At 37.8% G+C, this 21783-nt stretch overlaps 1 long non-coding RNA gene across 1 annotated transcript; it reads left to right on the top strand.

Annotated features, from left to right (window-relative positions):
* Window positions 1-6412: 6412 nt before the first annotated feature.
* LOC113617367 (uncharacterized) lies at window positions 6413-21331 on the top strand. Its single transcript, XR_003431623.1, has 4 exons — window positions 6413-6459; window positions 12820-12905; window positions 14668-18932; window positions 21296-21331. It is a non-coding gene; the product is annotated as an uncharacterized LOC113617367 (long non-coding RNA).
* The last annotated feature ends 452 nt before the right edge of the window (window positions 21332-21783 follow it).

Below are 21783 nucleotides of genomic sequence, written 5' to 3'. Positions count from 1 at the left end.
AAAATAGTTTATGAACTGTTTTATATTTCTTCTTAAAAGATATATTTTTGTTTGCATTGATGTTTTTTTAAGTTTTTAAATTTTTATTGGAGTCTAGTTGATTTACAATGTTGTTGCATTGATTTTTTTCTTATGTCAGGTCTTTACATATATATTTCTACTTTGTGATGATATATATATAATTTGTGAATTTGGGGGAATAAAAATTTTATGTTAGAGTGAGATTTTATTCCACTGTTGTTTGTGTCAAATTCTTCCTTAGTATTCATGAACAAACGTAGAGAATGATGTTTGACTTATTCCAGTATTCATGCCCTCCCATTAGCTCTGGACACCTTATGGATTATTTAATATAAATGTGATAACCATCCCAGGCTTCTAATATTGCCCCAAACCCTATATCTTACTACTGCTGCCAAATTCACAGTGGATTGGAGCTATCTTTCGACTGATTAGTCCTAATATTGTCATGTACCATAGGCAAATCAAACATATTTAACTAATTTGATACAGCTATAAGACACCATAACCAACAAGAAGACACCTACTTTCTACTAAATTGAGGCCTCAGCTATGTTATGAAGACCTGCAGCCATCCTTATGAAGTGGCTGAACCTGTTGTGTAATTACACTCAAAAACATCAGCTCAGCATCAATCATGCCCACCCGAAAAAGTCACTGTACTGGGTTGACAGTTTTCACCATTGAATGGAAACTGAAACTAACCTTGATCAATCACTCAAATCTTTCAACTACATGAATCTATGGTTTATAGCTGATTTCTTTCCACATGAGTATTCAGCCTCATATGGGTCACTTTTATGATTGAGATGGCCACTTGAAAACTCTTGCCATTAAAAAATTTCAGACCAAGTTAACTTTTCCCATATTTTATGAGGTGGATTTCCCCACTGTGTACATGTACAGGAGTGTATGTCAAGGTTGTGGTCTGTCTGCACCTTCACATCTCAACTTTTCTAGAAGTACCACTATGGTCCACTTCTAAATAAGTGGGGTAGGTACACATTCTAAGATGCAAATCAGACTTCCATCAAATCGTGGCCCCTGCTTTACCTTCTTGTGGGTCATCCTAAGCATTGGTTCCCAAATTTGCTCTTCATTAGAATCATCTGAGAGCCTTTATAGACATCAAAGATCATCCCTTGCCCCAGGTTAGCTGACTGACTCTTGGGGATTGGGGGAGAGTGTAGAATTTGACTCCCCAGGTGATTTTGAAGCATGAGAGAGTTAACTATTGACATAAAGCATATGGACCCCCTTTTCAATCAATACCATGTCCAAGGCTTAAACCATAATTTGACTATGATTCATGACTTTCCAAAAGTTTACTTTAGCTTTCTTACATTTAAGAAAGGCTATCTGGGGCTTCCCTGGTGGCGCAGTGGTTGAGAGTCCGCCTGCCAATGCAGGGGGCGCGGGTTCGTGCCCCGGCCGGGAAGATCCCACATGCCGCAGAGCGGCTGGGCCCGTGAGCCATGGCCGCTGAGCCTGCGCGTCCAGAGCCTGTGCTCCACAACGGGAGAGGCCACAGCGGTGAGAGGCCCGCGTACCGCAAAAAAAAAAAAAAAAAAGTGGCATGAACATGAACATCTCATTACATCTGAGATGTAAATGTATTTTTTAAAAAAAAAAAAAAAAAAAAGAAAGGCTATCTAAAAATAATGATGAGTTGGTTATGATGGAAGTCACCACTTACAACCACTGAGCTGGGTGTTGTGTACTTTCTTATTTAATCCCCATGGCAGCCCAATAAGGAAGTTTTATTCATTAGCTTCATTCTACGGATCAAGCACCTGGGGTTCAGCAAAGAAAATTCCTCAAGGCCAAACGGTCGGTAAGTGCCAGAGCTAAGATGTAAGTGCATATGTGTCAAATTCCAAAGTCATATGTCAATAGGAATGCAGTAAAGGGGTTGCAGGCTGTGGGGCTGTGTGGGGTCGGGGATGCTAGCCCAATCCTGGCTTCTCAGAGGAAGGGAATCTAAGCTGTAACTTGGAGGAAAAGATGAAGCCAGACTGGGGAGGCCAGAGAGGGGTGCTGAGGGAGGGAGAGGGCTGCTGGAAAGGAAGTCAAGTAGGAGGGAAGGAGTGTTCCAGGCGAGGGTAGGGAGTGAGGTGTGGTCACCAAGTGCAGCTCTGGAGGCAAAAGAGAATATGCTAATGATCCAGGTGCTACATAACCTGAGATGTCCCCAACTGGTTCAGGTAGAAATGGCAAGTATCAAAATGAACATATTAGGAAAAAATCTATGGAAAAGAGAGGCCTTTGAGTTTATACGGTCTGAATTCATACGTGTTCAATAATAGAACTGGCGTATGAGAATTCAGCAGTGATGTGAGCAAAGCTTATTACAGACACTGGATGACAAAGAAGGCTCTATTCTTAAGACCAGCAGTGTGCTTATCTTCTAAGATAATTGCCACCATCCATTCTAGAAGGGGATTTGACATTATCTACTGTAGTCCTTTCATTTAGTTAAAGAATCTAAGCCTCAGAGAGGGTCTGTGGCTTTCCTAGCAGCGGTCTAAATGGCCCTGAGCTGGCCCTGGGATATAGGGTGGTTGGTTCCAGACAGGATTCTTTTTTATTCAGCCCTACTTGGAGGTAAGTCATCAGAGAGGATGGAAATTATTTTACATAATTTAAATCATAAAAAATAATGAAGAAAAGGCACGGCTGACTGCTTCTTGTGGGACCCACTACCTCTCTGACTTAAGCAGCTCTCTATCAGTGTCCTTCATCTGGGCATCCAAAGCAGCTATTGCATAAACACAAGTTCAGGGACATGCTTATATAAGCATCTTTGTGGAGAGAAGTTCTGTCACAATCCCATGTGTATTTCCATAGCTTTCAAGGGGTCTCTGCTTCCCAAAGAAGTTTTACAATGGCAAAGTGCTTTTATTAAAAATCCAAAAGTCAGAGAATTTTTTCCAAAGCTTACATATTCAGTACTGTTGGATAATTTTATTTAATAGTATGTTTGAAACAGGTTTTTCCAATGTAAAGCTAGCCTATGTCTATAAACATAAGACAGTCTGAGGATAGTATGCTCAATCATCGTTATCATCAGTAATGATGGCTAATGCTTAATTAACACAATATGCTGCACAGAATTCTAAGACCCTCAATATTGCTGTACTTAATCTCAACACTACACTGTAAGGGCGGCGTTGTTATCACCCCCATGTTACAGGGAAGAAAACTCAACAACAAAAAGATTGAGTTAGTTGCCCTACGTTAGTGGTTCTCAAAGTGTGGTCATTAGACCAGTAGCATCAACATCATCTGGGAATTTACTAGAAATGCAAACCCTTGGGCCCCACCCTGGACCTGTGAATCAGAAGCCCCTTGTTTTAATAAGACCCTCAGGTGATTCATGCTTTTAGTCATCCAGTCTGAGAACCACAGCCCTAGGGCATCCACCTAAAAACTGAAGCCAGGATTTAAATATAGGTCCTTTTGCCCCAAATCACAGCTGGTAAATGACAGAGCTGAGACTCAAGCCAGGGCACCAACTGCTGGTTTACCTTCTCTGGTTTAAGCAGTCTAACTATGGACACAGTCTAACTAGGTTATTTAAGCCCTAACTGCCATTGGGACTTAATTTTATGACTCTCCTTTATGGAATAAACTTTGGGACAGCAACCTCTGCCCAGCTGTCCCCACTGGTTTGTCCTACACCATGACATTCTCAGTGAGGGGATCCAAACACTGGGGATTACCGAATTTGAGCCATCTGACCTTGGATAATTTTTACAAGCCTTGAGGACAGGCATTTAGGCAGGCTCTTACTCCAAACATGTCTGGTTAAAAAATAATAATAATCAGTAGGTCAGATTGTCTTTATAAGAATTAACTTTTTTTTTAAAGATTTTTTTTTGATGTGGACCATTCTTTTAGTCTTTATTGAATTTGTTACAATATTGCTCCTGTTTTCTACTTTGGTTTTTTGGCCACGAGGCATGTGGGATCTTAGCTCCCCGACCAGGAATCGAACCCGCACCCCCTGCTTTGGAAGGTGAGTCTTAACCACTGGACCACCAGGGAAGTCCCTAAAAATTAACTTTTTATCTTGTAATACAAATCTGTAGGAGCATTTCACAAGGCAGTTAGAACCTCATTTTAAATAAATGCTCTCCTGGTACAACTGAGCCACAGTGTTGAAAGGTGAAGCCGATGTTTGGTGTTAAGTGAGAGCTCTAGATTCTCAAGTTCACCACAATAGCTGGAAAGACCTTGTCCACACTGAAAATGTAAAGTATACTGCATACACCCACAAAAGACACTCTCCATGTTGCCTTCAACCTTGGTTTAACCTCTTTGACCTCTTCCCTCCAAACTCATTTTGAGGTGTTGAAAATACACATTACAGCTGCAAGTCCACATTTTGGGAATAAGGACAGTTTTAGAAATAATGACTTGAAATCAGAGTAGATTATGTCCCTTTTTCAGTTTACAAGTTGCATAATTTCACTGGCTTCTTGCATCTTGGGAAGGAAGACTCTTCCAACATATTCCAAACATCCCACAAATCAGTTTACAAAAAGCTTACTCTTCTGATTGCGTATAAGACAAAATGTAACACCAAGTGCAGGGCATTCTTGAAACAGCAGATGCCTGGGAGGGAGCTCTGTGCCACAGAGTCTGAATGACCTCATACCTCGAGATTAGCAGGCCCCCCAGATCAGGGAGTGGTACCTAAACTTTTTTTTCTTTTTATTAGTAAGTCCCTTTAACTCTAGTTCCAGGTTTCGTTCCTCCTTGGCTTTCATAAGGAGTGTCACCAGCGCAGTGACACAATGTTCTGTTTGTTTGCACTAGCAAACACAGGAAGTGTAATGGGGGAAAGGACTGCTAATAAAAATGAGTTCAGACACTTGATATAGATGTGACAAATGCCAAGCCGACTTCCATGTAGGAGATTCTGGTCTCATTTTATGTGAAAATAAGGTACTAAAACAAGACAAAAGGAGTGATAGGACTCTAATTTCAGCTTTTTAAACAATATAAATACACTGATATCTTATAATAAATATCCCCTACGGTGGGGTCATTTTTTATGTGTTTAAATTTGTGTATGTGTGTGTGTATCCATCTATCTATCTATTATCTATCAGTCTATCTTTTATCTATAAAGTGATAAGTCTTTCTACACATTAATATAGAACTTGGATTTCTCAACAATCTGAGAATACCAAAAAAGGCCTAGTCAGTGCCTACACAGTTATGATAAATAGTATGGTATGATGTGTCCTTAATAGAATTAAAACAGGTATTATTTGATGTTAAATTATTAACCCCAAATTGGAATATCTTAAAAGACATATATCAAATAGTAGGAATTAAAATATGCCTAAAGAAAAAATAAAATTATATACAGAATAGTTATGTGGTAAAAACTTTACCAGTTTATTTTCTTCTCTCTCTCTCTCTCTCTCTATCTATATATATATACATTTATATACATATATATAATATAATAATTTGATATGATAGATAATATAGATATAGCACATGTGTATATATAATACATATATTTCATAGATACATATAGAGAAATAGAACTGATATTGTATATATAAGAAATATGTCTTCATATATATATATATATATATACATATATATAGAGAACAATTCTTTCTCACCCGGAAGGAGTAATGCCATTCTTCATTTAACTACCATACTCATAAGATGATGGAGTTAATAGTCAGAAATGGGTCTAAAAGATCAACAGGATCAAAGGGGAGGAAATACGTACCCTCATGAGAATGCTCAAGAGCTTCTAACATTTAACCAGTCATTTTTCTTGGCAGTCCCATTTTAGGTGAAAATGAAGGAGCGAGGAGAAAAGAAGATGCCAGGATGGAGAATAATAACAGGGCAGAGGCAACAGAAACAAAATGATACATTCTTAAAAGCCATCTGTTTCTGTCACAGTGGCTATTCTCATCCCTCTCCCTTTACCTCACTGATACCCTGATGCCCTGTTTCGTTTTCATTTTTCCAGTTGTGACATGTTCAGTTGGTCTTTGATACCAGGTGGAGAAAGGAGTGCAGCCCAGGCCAGTACAAACTTATTCATAGGACTGTCTCCACTTTCCCATCACCCCCACCAGCCTGCCTTCTAATGGCTCCAGTAATCTGGATTTAAATCACATGTTAAATCCCATGTCCTACTTGATCTTAATGACTAATCTGCTCTTCTGCCAAGAAGAGATGACATTCCTTGTCATCCCTCCAGTTCCTGTGGTCAAAATTCATTAATTCAGGCTTCCCTGGTGGCGCAGTGGTTGAGAGTCCGCCTGCCGAGGCAGGGGACACGGGTTCGTGCCTCGGTCCGAGAAGATCCCACATGCCGTGGAGCGGCTGGGCCCGTGAGCCATGGCCGCTGAGCCTGCGCGTCCGGAGCCTGTGCTCCGCAACGGAGAGGCCACAATGGTGAGGCCCGCGTACCGAAAAAAAAAAAAAAATTAATTAATTCAACCAATACTTATTAAGCATTACTATGAAGTAGGCAGTGGGCGAGCAACGAAACTCCCCCTGCCTCCTCAGTTCTCTATAAAAATACAGAGAGATCAACTATTCTCCTTTGAACTTAGAATATGTATTCTCCAAGGAGCTGAGCTGAAAAAACTGTTTAATGCATTTAAAAATATGCACTTTAAAATTGTTTAATCCATTAAAGTACCTAGCAAGCTTACCGGTTGATAGTAATTTATTTTACCAACATTTATGTAATGAAAAGATTTTATTCTTGGGAAAGAAAATTAATTTATTTTTTATTCTGTCTTCAGACTGGTCTGAAACTATCAGAATTATAGCTTTTGGGTTCGATCACAAAAAGGAAATTGATTATAGTGAACTCAAACAGCCAAATCAGATTTTTCTGCCAAATAAGTGCAATGGAAACAAGACCTCATCTAAATGTGGAAATCATGATCTCATGCCAGAATTTTAGGGAAATGAAGTTTATGTCTAATGACCATTAATATTAGTAATTATTTACTCCTTCTTTGTTAAAAGTGTACCTGAAAGAACTACTCTAAGATATCTGCCTTTATAGCGTTTTTAAAAAATAATTTGGAAAAAAATTAAAAATAGGTATTCTGTCAAGGTTGTGTTATTTCAGGTAATTATGTTTTCTTCTCCAAGCATGTCTTTATCATTCTTTCATATCATATATGTTTTGCACTTTTTAAAATTGAAGTATAGTTAATTTATAATGTTGTGTTAGTTTCAAGTGTACAGCAAAGTGATTCAGTTATACATATATATATTATTTTTCAGATTCTTTTCCATTATAGGTTATTATATCATATTTTATAATGCAAAGATATACATCAGCTTTAACCGTATTTTTCTACATTCCCTACTGTGTTAAGGAAAAAGTTGTATAAGCTCACAAAATATGAACATGCTCTACTGCTTGTACTTTTTGTTGTTGTTGTTTGGATGGCTTTGCTTTGTTTTTATTGTTGCCCAGTTGAGTAAATTTAAAACTGTCATAATATTTTGTAGAAAACTATTCCTAGATGAATGAAATCTTTCTGAAATCCCCCAAATCTCACATTGGCCAACTTAGACCTACTGGCATGAATAGTACTCAGCTTCCTGCTTCTGACCCACAATTTTATATGTGAAAGTCATTGTCAAAGCTTGCAAGACAAGTCATGTTGAACATTTCCAGATACCAAACCTCCCCTCTGTGATTTCAAACAGTCAACAGCTGCTCAGCCTGTTCTTCCCATCACTGTTCATGACTGCATCAGAAAAAATCCACCTTTAAAAAAATTGTGAAAACTCAGAACAGCAAAGCAACCAGTGGCAACTAAGTGACACTGTGCTGTTATCGACCTCAGCTCATTTTCTTGCGCTCTTGTCCAATGGGACTAAACTCTCTTTACAGCAAGGGATGGTTTCAGCTGACCTGCTATGAATGTCCCAAGTGAGTCACTGCCGTTAACTCCATCAGTGCCATTTGCTGTCTACTTGGACACTTCTGAACAGCTGCTGGGCTCCAGTGCCAACTTCTAACTGGAAATATGGTTGGTCTGACTCAGTTTCAGAAGGGGAAAAGAAGGAGGGGGAGGGAGGGAGAGGAGGAGAGAATAAACTCACATGTCTCCTCTCAAAGAAGACTGACAACTCTGTTTTTTTCCATTGATTATGGTGGAAACACATTTTGAAGAAGTGAGAGTACTAAACCCAGTTTGTCACATTCTCTCTGCATTGTTTCCTATTATTTTATTCATGAAGTTGGGTTGGGGTTTTATATTGAAAGTATGTGTTGATGTGGAAATTTGCAGCCCATATGATGTCACCCCATTTCCACTTTTTTTAGACCCATTCATCTTATTTTCCAAATACAAAAGTGAATATTTCCTTTACTCTGAAAATATTTTTCATAGAATTGAAAATCCATTTTGGTTCAATCAACTTTTTTGGAGCATTTGCTAGAACAGGCTTCTGGACTAGACATTAACAAGGATTCTGAGAAATATCAGACATGATCCTTGGATTCAAGAATTTGTAATAAAATGAAGAGAAAAGGTCTGTTTAAATAGATGGTCCAGGAACAATATGAGAGAGTGTGCATAAAAGTGCCAGATGCCTGATACAGCTACCAGGGTCTGCAAGAACTCAGAGAAGGGCTCTGGGCTGGTGGTTTTAAATCTGGAATGGTGGTAACTGATACTAACAAGTGAAATTAAATTGACTCTATAAACATGGGCTATGTGTCATAGTTGGGCATGAAGCCTAAGTGTTTAAGTTAAAGGCTGAAATATGCTCACATGACCTCAGCATTTCATTTCAGGGGAAGTCTGTGATTTATATGTGCATTGTTGTGTGTACAAGCACATATATACATTTTTCAAAAACTTTTATATTACCAGAGATACCAAGGAGGTGGCTGTGTACTTGTTCTCTTGGGAATATTTATCTACCATCTTGTTGGCAGTGAACAAACAGCTATCCAGGTTTCTGGGGCTTATGAAGAGTTAGAAAATAGATTAATAGGGTAAGAAGAGTTCTTTCATTTTGAAAGCTCCCCCCATCCAACTATTTTCACTTCTTGAAAGGAGATTTCAGACTACAGACAGGTTAATTCTTACTTTCTTTTATGATGATGAGGTAACTATAGACTTAGAGAATTTTCAACACAATTTCAGTGCTTACAAATATTTTCCCTGAGTGGTAAACATAGAAATCTTATTCCATGATCATTGGTACTTTGAGTTAATTTACCTCTCACTATGTTACTCACTCCAATTCATTGAGATTTGGGTTAAGAGAGCTTGTTCTCCAAATGCCAGGACAATGTTTATTTACTAAAAAAGTGAGTATACATAATTAATCTCAAAGTCATTGATGTGACCACAAATTCAATATGGAAAAAAATAAACCTGAAGTTTTAATCCTGAGGAGGTTTGCAAATATTAGAAAATAATAAATCTAAAAGAATGCTTTAATTTGGGACCCTAAAACCAACTAGCAGTTTTTCCTGTAGTTTCCCAATTCATATCTAAGGCTGCTAGAATAATTAATGAACTATTACCAGTTTTTCCTAGGTGCAAAAAGAGAAATCCTGTTTATAATTTAAAAAATCACACTTATCTAGAATTACGTATAATCAAGTCTGTCTTAGACCTTGTCTATGGGCTTGATGGGAACCAAAGAGCTTTTCTTCAAATGGGGAGCCAAGCCAAAAGGGCAGCGGGTCTGAAGGGAACTAAGAGTTATGTGGTGAATAAGTACAATGAATGGGACTACAAGTCAACACATGAGTAATCTTGCTTTAATACTGTGGTACACTGGTAAACCCAGAAAGAGGCAGAGAAATAAGAAAGAGAAATAAGGAAGACGAGTTCTATGGAAAAATGGATGAAGACTTAATAATTTATTATATATGTGTGAGGGGATGTTAGAAAATTCCAAAGGGAAGAAAACAATTGAGCTGGGTTCTTAGAATGCCTTTGCTACATGGTTTTGGGCAGAGAGTAAGAACAATATTCATCCAATAAATATTTATTGAAGTGCCTATTATAAACCAGGCATTCTTCTGAATAGTAGAGATACTATAGTGAACCAAACCAAGTCTTTGATATCAAGATCCTTACATTCCAATGTGGAAGACATGTAATAATATATATGTATGTGTATATATATATGTGTGTGTGTGTGTGTGTGTGTGTGTGTGTGTGTGTGTGTGTGTGTGTACACACACAGATCTGTATTACACCACCAAGTAGACATTATAATGTTTATAATATATTATAATAAGTATCTCATATAATTATAAAATATAATGTCAAATGGCTAAAGAGAAAAATAATGCGGGGTAAGGTGATGTTAACTGCAAGTACGTGGCAGTGTGAAAATGCAGGTGACTTTCATGCATCAGCAAGATTTGATTGTCCTTAGAGCCCAGTGTACTTGGTTGGAGTAGGGGTAGGAAAGGGGTGAGAAAATTACTACAGAGGAGGTAAAATGTTCAGATTTCAAGTCTCATATGGTCTTATAAGTCCTGCTAAGAAATTTTGGTTTTCTCTGTAGGCAAATCAGGAGCCATGGAAGAATTCTTAAGCAGCGAAGTGACATGATGTGATCTGTTTTTATATAGATCATGGCAGTATAGAAAGAGGATATGGGGTGAATAACTCCAGAGATAGTTGTCTCAGTTAGGGAGCTAGTTGCTGTGTACTACCAGTTTAGTTGAGAGGATTAAATGCAGGCTACAGTGTATTTTGTAGTCTGAGCTCTAGAGAGAAGGAATTCTAGACCAGATGACCACTGTGAATAGTTAACCCAGTTGTGGTCAGCTTGCCTAGTGGACCAGAATTGAGAGGTTTCTCCCAGCTCCATATTCTGCCTGTCTGGAATTTTTGCTTCTGGTAATAGCAGAGTAGTTTCTGTTGTTCAAACGGTACCACAGTTAACAACTATGCATCCTGGATAAAGTTTTAAAATATCAATTACTGAAGACATTGGAAAGACACAAAAAGAAGGCAGAGACTGGGAGACAGTGGATATTTGGAAGAAGGAAATAGCACTGATAAGTCTTCTGCTTCTTGCAGTTGTTTTGTTGTTTGTTTGTGCCAGATACAAGGTCCCAGTCTGCCAATTAAAACTTGGATAAAAAAGTAATAGTTTTAGAGGCTTGAAGAGCCTGAATACACATTTTAGGGAGACCAAACAAGATAGGAGACAGCCAGAGAATTATATACAAGATTTTGTGTATAAATTCTGTCTACATCTCTGAATGATCCTTGAAATATGCATGTACAGGGCAGACTCCAAGCAGTTCAGCTGAAGCTAAAGGAAGTAAACATAGATTTCAGCTGCTGCCCAACACAGGGATGACAGAATTGAAATTCAGTTCTAACCAAATTAACTTCCACTTATAGCAAAAGAATCAATAATCTTTGGAGGAATATAACAGAATCCAGTGTCTCTGAAACATATTTTTCACAATGTCCAGTATTACTAGACATACAAGGCAAACTTACTAAACATACAAAGAAACAAGAAAACATAACAGAAACCCAAGATAAAAGACTTAATAGAATTTGGCCTCAAAATGACCCAGACATTGGGATTAGCAGACAAGGATTTTAGAGTAAATATCATAACTATGATCCAAAATATGAAGAAAATGTATGTGGAATAAATGAAAAAGTGCTAAATAGAAACTGTAAATAATAACAAAGTAGAACTGAAAACTCCAATACCTGAGAAAAAAATTAACTGGATGGGTTTAACAACTAGGAGATGACACAAGAAAAAGCCAATGATGTTGAAGATAGATCGATACAGTTATAAAGTCTGAAGAACAGGAGGAAAAAAGATTGGCCTGTGGGACAATATCAGAAGTCCAAATATACATGTAATTTGAGTCCTAGAAAGAATAGGGCATAAGAAATATTTGAAGTAGTAATACCTGAAAATTTCCCAAATTTGGTGAGACAATTCCAGATTCAAGAAGATCAGCAAACTCAATCAAGATCCCCCCAAAATCATAGCAAGGCCCATAAAGGTTAATTTAAAGAAAACCAAAGATTACAAAAAGTTCTTAAAGCAGCCAGGGAAAAATGACACATTGTATGTAGTGAAACAACATTATAAATGACTGCTAACTTCTCATCAGAAACTATGGAAGCCAGAAGGCAATGGATCAATTTGTTGAAATGATTGGAAAAAAAAAAACTTTCAAGTTAGAATTCTATATCTAATGAAAAGAATCCTCAAGAATGAAAGCAAACTAAAGCCATTTTTAATTAAATAAAAATTAAGAGAATTTATTGCCAGCAATCTGTACTACAAGATATGCTTTAAGGAGCTCTTCAGACTGAGGGAATTGATACTAGGTATAAATTTCCTCTTTTGAAAAGAATGAAGAACACTAGAAATAGTAAATATGTGGTTAAATAAAAAAGGCTATTTAAAACAAACAATTACAACTTTGTATTATGAGATTTATAAAGCATGTAGGTAATATTTATGACAACTATGGCAAAAAGTATAAGATACATGGACCTACATAAGTGCTAAGTTTGTGTATTTTACATGAAGTGGTATGATATTAATTCTAAGTGGACTGTTAAAATTTAAGAATGTGTACAGCAGTCCTTAGAGCAACAACTGAAAATTAATGCAAAGCGGTGTAACTACAAAGCCAATACAGACAGTCCCTGACTTATGATGTTTCAAGTTATGATTTTGCAACTTTAGAGTGTTGTGAAAGCAATATGCATTCAGTAGAAACCATTCTTTAAATTTTGAATGTTTATCTTTTCCCAGGCTAACAATGTGTGGTAGGATACTCCCTTGTGATTCTGGGCATCAGCAGCAAGCCACAGCTCCCAGTCAGCCATGTAATCACATGGGTAAGCAACCAATACACTTTCAACCATTCTGTACCCATACAGCCATTCTGTTTTTCACTTTCAGTACAGTATTCATTAAATTATATGATATATTCAACACTTGATTGTAAAATAGGATTTGTGTTAGATGATTTTGCCCAACTGTAGGACATTTAATGTAGGCTAGGCTAAGCTATGATGTTTGGTAGGTTAAGTGTACTAAATGCACTTTCGACATAATATTTTCAACATATGATGAGTTTATCAGGACATAACCCCATTGTAATTCAAGGAAGATCTGTAGATAAATTAAAATCACTTCTAAAAAATATATAGTTAGCCCAAAACAAAGCAGGTATAAGGCTTTAATTTCCTTCTCTAGATACACTCCCTGGCGATTTCATTCACTTCCATTGATTGAACTGTCACTGATAAGATGACTTAAAAAATTACAAAAGCTAAACATCTATCACCAGTCAACATCTTTCTCCTAAGATCCAGACAATATGTCTAACACAGAAGTAAAAATGAGAAGCCCATCAGCTAGATACAGCCTATTTTTTTTTAAATTCAGGATATTTGGAAACTGGAATTTTTTTATATTACAATCCAAATTTCAAGATCTTCCTGGAAAAAAAAGTGAAAATTTGGAATACAGATCCTGAATTCCTACAACAGCATCATCATAGTAAGCTGCATAGTGGCTGTGTTCTTTAAACTGGACATTTACCATTCTCTACATATTGCATGACTGTTGAATGAAAAAAACAGGTGAATGAATTATATCATTAAATCTGCTGATATGAATACTATAAAGCTTATAATGTAATCTGTGAGGCATTAGCTTTTTTGTCAACCCAGTCACATCAACCTGAACTGAGTTTGCAGTCAACACTTTTCCCAAGGAAGTTCAGTTGAAGTAGGTCTCTCCATTTTGTATCTTTGTGGTTGATTTTCTGAACCTCAGTGCTGACTTTCCTTGTTATCCCTGGTAGATTTCATCATTGGTTTTAGCCTATCATCATGGCCAGTTGAGATATTCCAGAATCCCAATTCTGTCATCTACCAGAGTAACTTTCCTTCTCAATTCTGTCCTTTAGAAATCTAACATTATGCCTTCTGCATTTTCCAATTTAAGTGGAACCAATCTTTGGTGACAGCTAAGCTGATGTGTAATTAGTGTCATTTAAAAATGATTCAACCTAGGAACAACTTCTCACAGATGACATTCTATTTTCACCTGAAGCTATATCAAGGTCTAGAGGCATGACTTTATGATTAATATTTTAATTAATGTTTGCTTGTTGACCCTAGTAAGCTTTTCTTTTGACACATTTTTCAATGTCAGGAACACAAAGAATTTTAACCGATAGTGGCAGAAAGAGAAAAATAGGTGGAACACGAGGGGGCAGTTGAGGTGTGGGTTGGACTCTGGTTAATGCTCAGAATTAGGCAGCCTCTGTGGAACTGTCTGATCCAAAGTTTCGTTGCTTTTTGCCCCTGGGAATGTGAGAACTGGGAATGGTTTGCAAATATTTTCATAACCCTCTCATCTTCGTCATTATAAAGAGGAGGATTCTTTCAGCTCCCTCTTCTTTTTACTGGCACACATTGAAAGAAAAATGCAAGACAATATACATCTGGGAAACAAAGGTTGCCACATACATATGCAGATTGTTAAACAATATTTGGGAAAATGAATAATTTTGATTTATGTGTGTAAATGTCTTGAATTTATGCCCTTTTATGATGAGTAACACACTGATTCTCTGCTATGCCTTAGGTTCTGAAACGAGGGAGAAGATACTTCATAATTTAGCAAAAACTGAAGATTTCTCAAGCTAATAATAGACCTATCATTTTGAATCAAAGATTATCTCCTGCAATAGATAGAAGAGTGAAGAGCCAGCCATCCTTTACCTTCAGTTGGTCCAAGAGGCTCTGTGCGTTAGTGTATCACATCCTTGAAGGAGGGGTGGTGTCCTGGCTTATATAAGAGAAACAAAAATAAACTGGTTTAGAGGTTTTAGAAATTATGTCTTAGATGTCTAGGAAAATCACCCCAAACAATCAAAACATTATACAACCTTTTTATTGAGATATAAAATCTATCACAGAAACCAGCCACTAAAACTCAAAGCATGCACCAATCCTTGTGGAGATCTTTTAGGAAGAATATGATCAAGTATGAGATATAACAATAAAACAGCGTGGTGTACTCTTCTCATCTTCAAAACACTTTACAAACTTTATCTAGTAAATGATCACAACCCATCACTGAGACGGCAGGTGGTGCTATTCATCCCACTCTACAGATGATAACCCCAGGGAAGGTGAGTGGGCCACCCCAGGACACACAGTGGGTATCAGAGATGACACAATCTTAGAAGTCCAGATATTCTCACTGTGACCAGAGACTGTCATGCTTTCAGAAAGCCCTGGTGTCCCAGGTTCCAGTCTGAAGGCCAGCAGACTAGAGATTCAGGAGAGTTGATAATTAAATGAAGTCTGAAGGTGGTCTCAAGAATTTCTGCTTGCTCAGAGAGGCTGGTCTTTTTATCCTATTTAAACCTTCAACTGATTGTACAAGGCCCACCCACATTTTAGAGAGTGATCTCTTTTTTCTTCACCGATTTAAATGCTAATCTCATCCAAAAACACACTTCAAGTTAAAATATAAAATTAACTGTCACAGTTACTATTATAAAATGGATAAACAATTCCAAGAGAATAATTACAATTTTTTTGAATAACTTGGTATCACTCACAACCAATTACTTCTTCAGAGTATAAATCAAGTAATGCCTTTTAATAGAGAGAAAGATGGATTATGACCAAAATTATTGTTTTACTACTATGGGTTATGATAAAGAATAGGAATTATGATACAAAACTTGAGATAGTTGTGTCAATCTGTGGAAGCTTCTGGGGAAGCTATGAGCCTGCTTGATGCCTTTGTGCAAATGCATTTTTTGACAAATGCTGGCAAGTGGAGAGCAGGCTGAATTTCATCCTTCAACGATAGTACATGAGGTCTGGTTTTGTGTGACCTGTGTATTCCACCATACCATATATGAACTGTACCCTTAGACTGTGTTGTAGTCTAAATCTGGTTACGTTCTAGTGAGGATGCAATTTAATGATGCGCCACTTATGTCAGAAAAAAGTTGATTACACTTATCAACAGGCCAAATATAATAAACTAGCATAAGTGAAATGGAATTTGCCTTCTTAAAGTTAGGCAGGAATTTGCCCTATTTTTAAATATGTCCTGGACAGATAAGCCAACTTTCTTAGGAACCTATTGTAGGGTCTTCAACCAAAACAGCAAAAAATTATTCCTTGTGTCAAAGCAAAATCACTTACATGGAATTTAAGTAAAGTCATCATTTTATTCTGTTATGAATGAAAGGAAACATTATGCATTTTCTTCTATTATTATAACACAATGAGTTTTAAGAACACGAAGGCTAACAGAAATTTGGGGTTGAGACTTAGAAGTAGACTGTTTTCTTCACTGGACATAAACAAAATGATTTTACATCCCAACAAGCAGATCAGAAAGCCAGACAATTTGAAGCTCACCTAAAAATTTTTCTCACAGATTTTCATTTCCCTGGCGTCTTTTAGCCTCTTGCCTTTCACAATAAAAATTAGAAAACAACCTATTTTCCCTTTCACAACCACTGGTAAGGTGTGGGCGTGACGAAAGAGAAGAGCCCTGCCAGCCAGTGCCAAACCAGTCCTAGGGATCATATGGTAAACCCTCACTTCTACCCACCAAAACCACCAATAAAAATAATGACAACAGTACCTCCCACTTGGGTACTGCTTTGATTTTCAATAGGATTAATTCACACTCCCTTACTTAAAACTCTTGCATGTTTATTGCCAATAAAATAAAAAAAGCAAAACAAAACACATACACACATAGTGTGAGGTAGTCATCACATAAGGGGATTGTAGCTAAAGGAAAAGGGAGATTTAGTAATTTGCACATGGTCACATCACAAGTAAGTGACAGATTTGGTTTGGAAACAAGATCCTCTTCCATATCCAACAATCTTTCCAGGTTCTGGAACATCCATAAGATGGGTGGGATGACTCTGCATCTCCGTCCCCTTCCTGCTTATACATCCTCCTCCATCAAGCCTGCAATTTAGTCCATTTTCCCCTGCCCATCCCCAGATGGAATGGCTTTGCAGAGGAGAAGCACATTGATCGGTTTCTCTTTCTCCAAACCATCCTGAAAGGCTGTGCCACATACACTGAGGCGAGCAGCAAAGTAATCCACTCGCTTTCCCACTCATCATGGTTGGACCTTATCTTCCCTTTTACCCACAGAGGTAGGATTCACAAGAAATATGTAATCCACTTTGGTCCCTAATTTTGTCTCATATACCCATATCTATATATTTCTGTGGCATCTCATGTTTATTTCATTCAAAGGTAATCTTTTTTCCTCTTTTCTGTTTCTGTTTTTGTTTTGTTTTGTTCTGTTTTTCTGATGTTTCCACAACTTACCTATATAATTTCAGGTTGTTTTTTCAGAATTCCAAGACCTTCCATGGAAAACTGAAGATGTACTCACATTTAACATATAATAATATTACTCAGTTGTTAAAATTGTTGGACCAGTTCTTCTTTTTCACTTTCTACCTCCCCTTTACCCCCATTGAAATTCATCTTTTTTGTCTCTGAGCACTTCTAAACAGCTAAAGATCCTTCAGTTCAAAAACTTAATCACTTTGACCAAACATTCCACTAAAGCAGAAGAGATATCAAGTGGGTTGATGTATTTTAAAAGGCCAAAGAAGATCAGTTTAATATTTTTTTCTCTTTTAAACATACTCAGTATGGCCACAGTTTTCTCAAAGAGTCCACAATTTTAATTTAAAAACATGTTTCCTTTTTGGGACAAAAACCACACTAAAATACCGAAACTATTCTCCTGGCTCATCCTCTTTGCACAATATCCTACTTGATACTGTGATGGATTGAAGACCTAACTAAATACCCCCAGTTCATACTGAGTACACACCCTCCAAGCTCCCCAAACCAGTTAGGCATTATGGAGGGAGTTTTGCAATACGAATATTTTCCCAGTTGCTCTCTCTTGGCCACACCCCAGAAACAAATGAAAATGTTCTAGAGTTTTCAGAGTGGTCAAACACAGCTCTGCTTCCAGCCTCTCCTGAGTCAGGCACACATTTGGCCTGAAGCTGTTTTGTTGTTTTGTACAAATGGAAGCCACTCAACTGCTTTTGCACCTTATTTTAATGTCTAATTATTTCAAAGTGATCTCTGTTTTTATTGACAATAATTACCCATCAAGTTCAAAGGCTCCCCCAATTATGAAACATCTTCTAAGGACTAGCTGATTAGTCCAGCTTGTTATTAAATTAGAAGTATATTCTTGACCTGTTTTTAGTGAAGATTTTATTATTGCTTTCCTAATAAGCTTAATCATCCCCTTGAAATCACATTAATATTTTTCTAATCTCTATTATCTCTATTAAGAGGCTATGGACTCACTCACTATTAGGTAAGCATTTAATGTCTCCTCTAATATGGTTCTAGATCATCTTTTCAATCCCATGTTTAACTCCTTGATTTTCCTGCCTCCCCCTTCCACACCCCAGCCCCCCACTCAAACCCTCTGGTCTAACCAAATAGGTTTATACTTTGATGTCTGGAAATGATATGTACCTGTATCAGTCTCCTTGCCTTCACTCTAGTAGCAATAATCGTTTTCATTGAAAACTTCTTTTCTCTATATTCTTCCTATCCCAGCTCTCCCAGGTCACCATGCCATGCTCACTCTGTACTCAGATCTCAAAGAGCACCGTGGCTTCTCCCACTCACATAGCACTTAGCACATGGCAGTTGCCACTAAGTCCCTTAAAACTTAGTATTTAACTCTAGATTCTGACTCCACTGCTAGATTACAAACTTCAAGAAAGTGGGATTTGCTCTTATACATCACTGTGGCCTCACAATCTAACAAAATAGGAGGACTGGATCTGGAGCCTAAAGAACTGGCAGGTGGTAAGTAGTTAACGCTGTCCTTTACCAGCTCTGTGCTCTTGCATTATTCAACTTGTCTTCCTTTTGGTCTCAGTTTCTCGTTCATAAATTGGAGAAAATTCTTGTTTATTTACCTGGCAGTAAGCCTTGGGGTCACACTTGACTCCCCACTACCTCTCCCTCCAAAGTCCAATTCTGCCAGCTTCCCCTCTACAGTACATCTTGGATAAAACCACTTCCCTCCACCTCCAATATGCCCACCTTGGCCCAAGTTCCATCATATGCCCCCTGGATGCTGCAATGGTCACCCTGCTTCCATCCTCCCACACTCACCTGATGCTTCCTACAATCTCTTTCCATGTGATCTTTTAAAGCTTATGCCAGAGAGTGTCCCTGCTCTGCTCAGAAACAGAAGTTGAGTCACAAATGTAGAAAACACACTTGTGGTTACTGGGGGGAAAAGGGGGAAGGGATAAATTGGGAGACTGGGATTGACATATACACACTACTAGATATAAAATAGATAACTAATAAGGACCTACTGTATAGCACAGGGAACTCTACTCAATACTCTGTAATGGCCTATATGGGAAAAGAATCTAAAAAAGAGTGGATATATATGTACGTATAACTGACTCACTTTGCTGTACAGCAGATACTAACACAACATTGAAAATCAACTATACTCCAATAAAGAATTTTTAAAAATAAATATTTAGCTTTAAAAACAGTAAATAAATATGGCTTAATTTCGGATTAAAAAAAAAAAGAGAAAGAAAAAGAACTTGCCAGTGCCCTAGGATCTCACTTGGAATGAAAGGCAAAGTCCTTACCAAGGTGCCTCTCAGCCCATCTCCTCTGCTTTGCTCTGACCTCCGCTCCAGCCATTGCCTCCTTCTCGCTCCTAGGACATGCCAAGCATGCTCCCGCCTCAGAGCTCAGAGCTCACTCTCCCTCTGCCTGGCGTGGCCCTGCTCACATAGCTGCATGGCTCTCTTCCTCACTTCCTTCAGTTCTCTCTGTGTCTTCAGGCCATTTTGTCAGAGAGGACTTACCAGTGGCCCTATCTTAAAAAGCACCCTCGCGCATACACTCTTTCTTTAGTCCCTTACCTTGCTTTACTTCTCTTCAGAGCTTGTATCACCGATGACACGTATTTATGTGTTTATGTATGTAGCTTCTGTCTTTCCTCTACTAGAACGTTAACCTCTTGGGAGCAGATGCCTTGTTTTGTTTACTACTATATCCCCAGGACCTTGAGGGGTACCTGGAACATAGTGGGTAGGTGCTCAATAAATATCCATTAAATAAATGAACAGATGAATAGGTACAGGTGTGTCTACTTGAGACCCTAAAGTTTGAGTCCACGGTTCTCCATCTTGGCTGCCCATTAAAATCCAGTGGGGAATTTTAAAGAATGTTGATGTCCAGATCACAACCTAGGCTATTTAAATCAGAATTTCTTGGAGGGGAGCCCAGGTACTGGTACCTTTTAAACACTCCCTAAATGTTTCCAATGTATAAACAAGATTGAAAACCATTGTTCCGTAGCATATAAAATAGTGTTTGTGTTCTAATGGTCTTTGTGTTCCTGGCTAGCTCCTCACTAGCTAAGTATTTTGTACAATTTCAATTACTTAATAAATACTTTTTGAGTGGTGATTTAAGAAATGTCACTTTTAGTGCCTAGAGTAGTTTGTGCTCTGGGAAAATCTCAATACTATTTTGCTTGGTTGGATTTATATCTGTATCTTGCTTAGAAAAAGATGGCTGGAGAGTGGAACCATAAGAATGGAGCAGCTGCTCCCTGCCAGGTACTCTGCCAGTTACCAAACATACAAATCCCATAAAATACTCACGTAACCAGGGTAATATTTTTGGTATGGTAAACCAATGTATTTTTTTTTTATTCTTGGCAAATTACTTTGCCCAGTGGCTCCCACCAGATTGAATCAGAGGCAATTTATTGCTTTAGGTAAAGGTAGGTGGAGTAAACTAGATTCGTTCAGCTCAGATAAGACAACAATCTTGAAAGCTGGGTTTGTAGGGAGAAAAAAGAATTCGATAAATACCCAAAATTTCCCTTTAATAGAAATAAGAAAACTTGCCGGACTGACCAGTAGGTCCTGGAACGTTTTGGTCTCAGGACCCCTTGCACTATGACAAATGAGTATAACCCCCCACAAAGAGTTTTTGTTTGTTAAGGTCAGCTCTATTAATAGTTATCATATTTGTAAATTAAAATTAAGATGTTTTTCAAATGTTTATTAATTCATTTAAAAATAATAATATTAAACCCATTACATGTTATTAAAGTAAATATTTTATGAAAATAATTATATTGTCTAAAACAAAAAAGTGACTTTTAAAAAACATTTTTGCAGGGCTTCCCTGATGGCGCAGTGGTTGAGAGTCCGCCTGCCGATGCAGGGGACACGGGTTCGTGCCCCGGTCCGGGAAGATCCCACATGCCGCGGAGCGGCTGGGCCCGTGAGCCATGGCCGCTGAGCCTGCGCGTCCGGAGCCTGTGCTCCGCAACGGGGGAGGCCACAACAGTGAGAGGCCCGCATACCGCCAAAAAAATAAAAAAAAAAGTTTTGCAAATCTCGTTAATGTCTAGTTTAATGAGACAGTTGTATTTTCATATCTACTTCGGTTTCAATCCATTGTTTTGGTTGAAGGATATAAAGAAAATCCAACTTTACACACATATGTAGCTCAAAAAAGCAAGCGTGTATTATCATAACCATCCCAGGTTATTGTGGAATTTTTCTTTGATACTACACCAGAACCCAACAAGTGGCAGTTTCTTAAAGTTTAGTTGCAGCATGGGATCTGAGACCATATCAGTAAATCTTCGTTCTCTGTTATG

Source organism: Aethalodelphis obliquidens, unplaced genomic scaffold (assembly GCF_003676395.1).
Source record: "Aethalodelphis obliquidens isolate GAN/ISIS:26980383/991018 unplaced genomic scaffold, ASM367639v1 scaffold1, whole genome shotgun sequence".
Taxonomy (NCBI): domain Eukaryota; kingdom Metazoa; phylum Chordata; class Mammalia; order Artiodactyla; family Delphinidae; genus Aethalodelphis; species Aethalodelphis obliquidens.
This window is presented reverse-complemented; position numbering and strand designations above follow the sequence as displayed.